This window comes from Vespa velutina, chromosome 6 (assembly GCF_912470025.1).
Source record: "Vespa velutina chromosome 6, iVesVel2.1, whole genome shotgun sequence".
In the NCBI taxonomy this organism is placed as follows: Eukaryota; Metazoa; Arthropoda; class Insecta; order Hymenoptera; family Vespidae; genus Vespa; species Vespa velutina.
In genome coordinates, this window is record NC_062193.1 from 6,143,714 (window position 1) to 6,153,538 (window position 9,825).

The following is a 9,825-nucleotide window of genomic DNA, read 5'->3' on the forward strand; positions in this document are numbered from 1 at the left end:
TTTGCAAATGTTTTCTACGTATCCTAATATTTGCACTATTTTAAAGACAAATAACATTCAAACGCAGAAAAACATTCAAAAAGAAATTACTTCGTCTTTGTTGAATTATAAAACTTTGTAAATTATAAAACTTTGCGTAACTTTTCATAATAATGAATCGTCATTATTATTTTATATTATACATTTTGTTCTAAAATATTTCTTTTTCCTGAAAGTCTATCTGCTAACAAAAAATTAATTTTTCAAATCATCCACAGGAAATTTTCTATCGTTTTTCACCCTTTTATTTCCATGTGTCAAGCGTGTAATTAAGTGTGTAATCATTGTAAAAGCGTATCCTATCGTATATATATTTATCATGCGCCACGCTTAGAAATGACGACGAAGAAAAGAAAAAAAAACAAAAAGAGAAGAAAGAAAAACAAAAGAACGCGTTATCATATTCATTATTTTTCCGACCTCCCATTTCTCTCCCTGCTACCACGAAATTTAAATTAAATTCCAAACGTAACCATGTAACAGCATAACAAAGGCGCTCGCAATCGTACGTTAGAAATATATATAGCATCATAAAGGAGAAACGAGCGTTTTCCTACACGTAAGATATATGTATACCCGAATAGAGAACTCGCTAGAATTTTCATTCAAGCGTTATATAGCAGTAAAATCGCCTTAAGAGAATTTACCTAAATCCTCTTCGGATCCTGTACTTGACAGGATGCGAAATAACAGAAAGTATGTTTCATTAAGACAAACACCGGAGGAGTAAAATTATCTAATTAATAAAACTTTTTTTGATTTTAAATATTTTTACACACACATACACACACACGCACACAAACAAACACACACACGCACACACACATACACAAAAACACACACATGAAAAAAAAAGTAAAAAGGAATTATCATTTTCATTTATACCATTTTCTCTTAACACTATTCACGCTATAAATGTAATAGTTTATTATATTTATTATATATATATATATATATATATATATATATATATATATATGTATAGTAAGAAGCAAGAGTGGACTCATTCTTTTTCTTTTTGAAGATTTAAATGAAATTTTTTAGTCCTACCAAAAAAAAGAAAAAAATAACGCACACAATATTGATCGGCTATTTTATTCACGTATCCCTTATTAACACTACTACTATTATACGGGTGACGACAGATAACACAACAGATAGGAGTAGGAAGAAATCACAATGATTAATATTGTGTGTAGAGAAGAAGTTTATAAATCCATTGTAATTAAATATTTATCCTTCGCTTTTTTGTAGAGTGTGAGTTATTAGAGTTAGAGTGTGGTGTGCAAAATGGAAGAGAGAAGATATATTATATGTAATGAAAAGAAAAAGAGTTGGTGGAGGAAGGAGGAAGAGGAAAAAGAGAAGAAGGGAGGAGACTCACCTAAACGATGAACCGGACTAAAACGGACTAAACTAAGAGCGCCATGATCCAAATCACAATTCCTTCTTCTCGCACGTTCTCTCGCCAATTTGGCTCTTCTTCTTAAGCAGCAGATTACCATTAAAGCCAGTAATGGAAACCCAAGTATGCAAGATACGATGGGAATAATAATGCTCTCCGGTGTTACTGTAAAAAGTGATGTGTATATATATATATACATACTGAAATATATATTGAGTTGGCAACTAAGTGATTGCGGATTTTGTTGATAGATGGACTTCACACTTTTTGTTAAATCCGCAATCACTTAGTTGCCAACCCAATATATTGAAATCCAAAATTTTTTTATAGGTATAAGGAATATATGTTATAATACATAAAAAAATTCAGAATGAAACACAAAAAAGTTCATTGGTAAAACTCTAACTCAGAGAACTTTTCTTCTCTTTTTTTTTTTTTTTTTTGGAAAGACAGAAACCTGTAAAAGAAAGTTTTTGTTTGGTATTTCGTTTATTGACCCAACTTTCGTCGGGTCTACAAAAAATTAGTCTATAGACTCATCAATTGTTCCCCTCCACGGAAATCTTTAGTAAAAGGCGAAAGATTTATGCGTGAATTGAAGGGAAACCAGAGTGAAGTTAACATCTACCGAAGTAGTTATTATATATGAAGAGAGTTCTCTTTGTTAGCGAGAACAAACTCCATCTAGCGGTTGATATTGCAAGTAAACATTGGGATGACGTGTGTCGTGCGCATGCGCGTGCCCAGTCGATTGGTATTGGCGAAGAGATGGTGGGAGGATGGTTCTGTCGTCAGTAAAAAGCGCGGGCTAGTTTCTTTCCTATTTTTTTTTTCTTTTTTTTTTCCTTTTTTTTCTTTTTTTTTTCTTTTTTTTTTCTTTCTTTGTTTTCTTTTTTTCTCCGTCACAATCGGTAAAGCTGGCGCATTTACGTGTAAAAAGGAAAAAAGTAGAAGAAAAAGTTTACAAACATCGCATTATTATAACATTTTTCATTTTCCTTTATTAAGGAAATGTGTTATTTCATGAAATTATATGTCGGATAAATTTAAATTTGTTCGGTCGAAAGGAAAATTTGATTAGAGCAGGTTTACACGTGATATTTTACTTTTTTCTTTCCTTTTTTTTTTTTTTTTTTTTTCTTTTTTTCTTTCTTTCTCTACTTTCGTTCCGACAAAACAGTAGTGCGTAGGTTGGCTCGGATGTGGAGTTAGGGGTGAAGAAGAACGACGTAAAACTATAACAGAGTGCCACGGAATATAGAGCAACGAACTAGTGCATATAATCAGAGTACTTTCGAATGTACGTAACAACTTCAATTTGCAAATGTGAATGTAACGTAGATTGCAAATCATGAGAAACAAGTCTCGGTTAATTAGCTTCTCAAATTTAACCAGTGAAATATCTGAAGCCTAACAGGCAGTACGTGTTAACGAGGCCACCTTTTCATGATATACGACGATCCCCTGCGAACATCTCAAATAAACATTTTCAACGGGAAATTTAGCGTTTACGAATAATATTTTACGAAGAAGATATACATATACATGTTACATGTACTTATCTACGTAAAAATGCGATAAAAGACTGAGAACATTCGTGATAATTCAATCGAATGTGAAAAACTTTTTAATTGATCCTCGAAATCCAATAAAAATTTATTTGAAATCATCACTCACGGATCAACGACATATTAATGATTTTTTTTTCTTCTTTCTTTTGTTTTACGTAAAATCATTTTTACCTGTTGGATAGACCAAAATGGTAGGCCTCTTCGATTGAGGAATAGTTGGCACTGTAGGTCGACCAGCTCTCACGTCGGCTGACATTTTTTTAATTGACCTCCTACAATCGAAATGCATTCTTGTTTATAAATATGTAAATACCTATAGGGATAAATAGCTTTTGTACAACGATACAAAGCTGTTTATGAGTGAAAATAATTTTTGTAGAAAAAAACACACAAAAAAAAAAAGAAAAAGAAAAAGAAATAAGAAAAGAAAAGGAGAACGAAGAGAAAAACATTTTTAATAAAATCTTATAAACCGTGTATTATATAGGAGAAAAGAAAAATCGTTGAATGCTCATAAAGTTTACTAGTCCTTAGTAAGGTATTTATATATATCGAGCTTCTCTCATTTTAATGCACCTTTTCCTTTGGTATTACGTAGTTCTCTCTTTTTTTTATATACTTATATGTATATATATATATATATGATCATATATATATATATATATATATGATTTTCTACCTATAAATTGGCCTACATAAGCGTGCACATAAACGCATAAACGTGCGTTGAAAAGAAAGAAAAAAGGAAAAAAAAAAAAAAGGGGACAAAAAAAAAGTTATCGTTGGGAGAAGAACACGAGAGGTAAATGGAAAGTCGACTTTATTATATTTTCTTTATAAAAAGAAAAAAAAGAAAAAAAAAAAAAAAAAAAAAAAAAAAAAAGAAAAAAAGAAAGACCATCGTGCGAATTTGTCGTATAATTTGGTTACTTTGTATCTACTTTAAAAATTAATGAGATAACAATGTAATAAAGTAATAACGTAACTTCGTTTCGATATCAAGAGACGGAGAAAAAGAAGAGAGAAAAAAAAAAAGAAAAAAAAAAAAAAAGAAAGAGAAAAAAAAAAGAAGAAAATAAAACAGACATAGATACAGACAGAGAAATAAAAATAAAAGAAATTGAGATAGACATAGAGATCCCTCTGTTCAGATCCGTTTGATCATTGCGTTACAGGAACACCACTCATAGTTCTTAGAAACCATAAAGGAAATCTCGACTTTGACGTATCAAAAAGCTTCTAGTATAAGGGATCATGGGATTCAAAAGGAAACGGATAACGATGCCGTATCGATCCGCTACTCCAATGGCTGACATGCGGGCTATTCTTCTTTTTTTTTTTCTTTCTATTTCTCTCTCTTTCTCTTTCTCTCTTTCTATATCTATATATATATATATTTGCTGTTAGGTATCAACGTGTCTCTGCAGATATAATTTAATCGTGGTCTCTTGGAGAGTTCGATGACGATCCCCTTTAAACATTGACGTTTGCTTTCTATGCTCTCTCTCTCTCTCTCTCTCTTTCTCTCTCTCTCTCTCTCTCTTCGCCTCTCTCTGTCTCTCTCTGTCTCTCTCTCTCTCTTCGTCTCTCTCTGTCTCTCTCTGTCTCTCTTTCTCTATCTCTTTCAGTTAGCAATACTGTACACGTTTGGACCATTATCGTCCTTCGCGGCTACCGTTGTCATTTGAGTGCTACTGTTACTGTTAATACTACTGCACTTTATGTCTCCATAATAAATTAGCAATAGCAGTTAGATTCACTACCGTACCTGTCACAAGATTTACTTGTATATATTATATGAGTCTGTTTGCATACAATATGTTTGTATACTATAGAGTAGAGTCTCGTATTAACACGAACGATATGTTATGTTTATTATACAATATCATTCTACATATTTCCCTATTTTCTAAGATATATTACGGTATCATATTTAAACACAACTATGGTGGTATTAAGAATGATTGAGTCTCGTACAAATTCTTTTTCCTCTTTTTTTTCCTTTTTCTTTTTCTTTCTTTCATTTTATTTCGTCTTAATTGTACTTTACGATACAAATTTTAATTTTTTCATGATTTTATCTGAAATCGTATTATATATGAATATGGTCATGAATATGGTCATGAATGATATGTATATATAGATATAAGCCTGTGATTATGAACGTGTCTAACAATCATATATATATATATATATATATATATGTTTCGTATCGAGATAAATTCATACTTGGATTTGAATCATAGAAAATTAAATTTTTCATTATAATTGACGTAACGTTAAAAGTATAAGTATATTTATCTAAGGAGGAAAAAGAAATAATTCCTTTATGTAAATGAAAAAAATAATTAAGAATAATAGGCAATGACAAAAAATATCTTTTATTATCTAAAATAGCTTATTATTATCATTTTTATAATCATCGTTTGATAATATGATCGTACGTAAATAATAAAAATGTTTATGCCTATGCCTATTACGTGGATCACTATCGTGACGAGATAAAAACGATCAATGATCAACGAATAAGAGAAATATTCCGATCACGTTGAACGAACACCTTCCTAATTCAGATGTACATACATATATGCGTATATATGGGACACACACACGTACACAATTAAAATCTGTCACGTTTATCGTTATTTGAAGTCTAAAGACCACGACGAGTTTTCTTCATCAATTGATATTCACAAAATTAGATTCGATGTTTAGAACTATATTGTCTTTAATACAATTGATCATTTTATATTATCTTCGAACAAGTTACGAATATAAATTTTCTTTTCTCGTTGATTCATAATTAAATGTTCTCATAATAAATATATATATAGTTATATACAGAATTATATGCTAGACTGAAATTATATGAGAAAGAAAGATACTTCGAATATTAATATATCGATATACGAAGTACGAAGTTAATATCGATGGGAACAAAAGATTGATGGAATACTTTTAATTATCAAGGAAGAAATGGAGAAGCCAATATCCAATAAGTATCGACTTTCAACGTTTGCATCAGAGAAAATTATTTTCAATGGGATATTACTTCATTCAAATCGTTTTGATATCACTTCGTTTTTTTGTTCTGCTTTTTTCCCTTTTTCTTTTTTCTTTTCTTTTCTTTTCTTTTTTTTTTTTTTCTTTTTTTTTTACTTCCCCCATGAAATAATTGAAATTCGTGAGATCATCATGAAGATGTAAAAGAAAAAAAAAAGAGATACACTAGGTATTTCTAAGTATTTCGTTTTCTCATTCTGCTATTTCCGAATCCATTTATAAATTTTAAATAACTCTCGTTTCCAAACTCCAGAATGTATGGGGGATTAAGTATTAAATTTGTATGTAGTAATGGAAGAATAAAGAAGAGGAAAAAGAAAGTAGGAACACACACGCGAAAAAAAAAGTAAGAGAAAAACAAAAAAAAAAAAAAAAAAGAAAAAAAAGAAGAAAAGAGAAGAATAGAAAAATAAAGAAAAGAGGACAGTTGACCGAGAATGAATAATAAAAGACACATGGCTCAATAGGACGAACGAACTAAGCGAAATATAGAATAGGAAAGAGAAAGAGAGAGAGAGAGAGAGAGAGAGAGAGAGAGAGAGAGAGAGAGAGAGAGAGAGAAGATATCTCTGGTAGGTCGTCCTAGTTATGCGGTTTTCACCCTTGCAAATCACTATGACGGTCGTAGCAGCTAGGTCGACGTTTACCCTCGTTAAATAGTCAACCGGAAACACGATGCTGGTATACAGTCATCGATGTTCGATTATGTTTTAGATATTACGAAGAATGATGCATCGCAAATGATGCATTAATTTGATATTAAACTTCCAAACTTATTCCTTCCTTCAATTTTTTTTTTCGAACGTCATTCGTCAAGCTCTTCAAACGAATATACAGTTCTCTTCTTTTCTTTCCTTCTTCTTCTTTTTCCTTTTCTTTTCTTTTCTTTTTTTCTTCCTTTTTCTTTTTTTTTTTTTTTTTTTTTTTTTTTTTTTTTTTCTTTACATACATATGCATGCATTTTAATTAAAAGATAGACGACAGACTCTTTCGATCGTAACGACGAGAGAATATTAATTAATGTTATTTAATTAAATTGTATGTAAAATGTATCAAATTTTTTATTTTAAATTGTAAATTGAAACGATACTCGAAGCCAATATTGAAATAATATCTATGAGAAGAACGTGTTATTGAAATTTTACTTCTCGTTCTTGATTCTTGTAAGAAAAAAAAAAAAAAAAAAAAAAAATAAAAAAGAATGTACATCGAAAATATTTAACGCATATAAAGAGCCACATAAAAATAATACTAAGATCAATTGTTTTGCTATCATTAGAATTTCGATAGATTATCAATGACGATATACATAATATTTTAATAAATTATTTATAAATCTTACATAATAATAATGTATAGGCATTTTATTCTACGACTTTAAACGATCTTCTCTTCGATCGATTTTCGATGGTTTTTTTTTCGATCGATTTTCGATGGTTTTTTTTTCGATCGATTTTCGATCATTACGAAAAAAGCTTTCTTTGCAATCAATTGTTCGATAAATCCGATTAGCTTTCAGTTTCTTTGTAGATCTCTCTCTCTCTCTCTCTCTCTCTCTCTCTCTCTCTCTCTCTCTCTCTCTCTCTCTCTCTCTCTAGCTTGCTTGTCGCAGCATCCCAGAACTGGCTTTAAGATCGACGATGTCGTTTAGTCTTGCAGGTTCGGACTGTAATGTCACAGAGAAGCGTGGTTAGTCTCAGAAATTGGTAGGGGAATTCCGTGGCATGTAATCTCGACAGCCGTCACGTTTAACTGTTCTCACGTAAATGATGCTTTTCGTGTGCAGAGAATGCAAGATACATATGTGGAAATTTGGCTATTAATTATGCGACATGATGAATTTTTAATGTGTTAACCGCTTTTCATTTTCACGAACAACAATAAAATAAATTAAAAGAAAAGGGGAAACACACACACACACATATATATATATATAGGAAGAGAGAGAGAGAGAAAGAGAGAGACAACGATTGTGAAAAAAATTCAGAGATAAAAATGAAACATTCAAGTATTTTTTCAAGTCATTGTTTTGCCACCATGCTAACTTGTTATTTCATAGGAATTATGGGATAAGTTAAAGAAAAGTAAGGTCAAATATTGCGATTTTATTCTTTCGTTACTATAAAATATCTTACGAGATATAAAGCTTTCGTACGTACTGATCCAGAGCACGTACGTATTCGCACGTAGTACTTATTGTTAGCTTTTTCCTAGTTGACGTTGTTCCCGGCGTTGAATCTTTTAAGAGTAACCGTTAAAGCTCGTCACGTCTTCTCACACTTTTTATACTGCTTTAGAAAGCTCTTTTTATCTCTTCCTTTCTTCCTTTCCATCTCTTTTTCTTTCTCTCTCCCTCTCTCTCCCTCTCTCTCTCTCTCTCTCTCTCTCTCTCTTTCGCATAACTATGATATCTTATCATACTTTTCCTATTTCTTTTCTTTTCACAATCGATTTTCACCTTTTCGAATATTTATAAACATATATTTCGATTATACAAAAAATTTTAATTTTCCCCCAAGTAATACCGTGCTGAATCTTTTTTTTCTTTTTTTTGTCTTTTTTTGTTTTCTCCATCGGATAAAGAAAAATATCCGTTCACGGTATAAATACTTACAAAAAATTAAACGACTATTGTACCTTCCATTCGACTAGGAATCCTTTGGCATTAATTTAGGATACTCTATAAGATGGTGTGGAATAAAGTAAGGTTGAGACAGAGAGAGAGAGAGAGAGAGAGAGAGAGGAAGACAGTAGAAACTGCCTGGAGCAAGTGAGATGAGATATTACTTGCTGAGAGCCTCCTTCTTTAAGAGCTTCTCCTATATTTTATATCCAGGCATGTCGTTAAAAATATACCTCCTTCTTGGCTCGTTCAATTCCTTTTTTTCGATCAAAGAAATTCTCTCTCTCTCTCTCTCTCTCTCTCTCTCTCTCTCTCTCTCTCTCTCTCTCTACTTCTTTATCTCTCTTTCTATTTCCTTTTTTGTTCCTAAAAATAATTAACTTGAAGAAGGAAGTGTACATATACGTATACTTTCGAAGTGAAGAAAGATAACTCGTTCGCAAATTCATTTGATAAAATAACCTAGTGTATATATACATTCATAAATATATATATATATATATATATATATATATACATATATGAATTTATATATATATATACATATACATAAGTCTATGTATGTGTCTAAGTGTGTGTGTGTGTGTGTATATGAGTTTCTGATAACATCTGCTCTTGGCAATAGATTTTCTCAGGAAAAGGCTGGTGGTTGCATGGCTTACCTTATTACAGGGAGGTCACTAATTTTCATCGGTTACAAATTTTCCATGGAAAGTATCGAAGAGCTCGATATTGGATGTCCACGCCTCGTTGGTTAATGGATCGTGGTACCGACGTGCAAAGGTCAGTCGATACTCGAAGCAACGATCAAAGAGCTTGCGAGAACGAAACTTATATAAAAGGGTTCGTTCATATACATATGTACATATCTATGTATGCATTATTGAATCATATTAGTTAGGATAAAAATTACAAAATTTTATCTTGCATTAGATCATTGTTCCTTTATATCTCGATTAGAAATTATTTCTTAGAATATGATTGATATTAAGCTTTGAATAATTTTATATATATATATATATATATGTATGTATGTATATATGTATTTAATGAACGACAATCATTTTATTCATTTATAGATATAATTTAACAATATTAATTAATATTTCGATTTACCAACGAAA

At 31.0% G+C, this 9,825-nt stretch overlaps 1 long non-coding RNA gene and 1 other non-coding gene across 2 annotated transcripts; both read right to left on the reverse strand.

The window, feature by feature from the left end:
- Nucleotides 1-1,921: 1,921 nt before the first annotated feature.
- Nucleotides 1,922-8,450, reverse strand: LOC124949637. The gene is made up of 3 exons (XR_007101114.1): nucleotides 8,214-8,450; nucleotides 3,187-3,287; nucleotides 1,922-2,679 (listed from the first exon to the last, which is right to left on the reverse strand). It is a non-coding gene; the product is annotated as an uncharacterized LOC124949637 (long non-coding RNA).
- On the reverse strand, nucleotides 1,938-2,059 carry LOC124950261. The gene has a single exon (XR_007101305.1). It is a non-coding gene; the product is annotated as a U5 spliceosomal RNA (small nuclear RNA).
- Nucleotides 8,451-9,825: the final 1,375 nt, after the last annotated feature.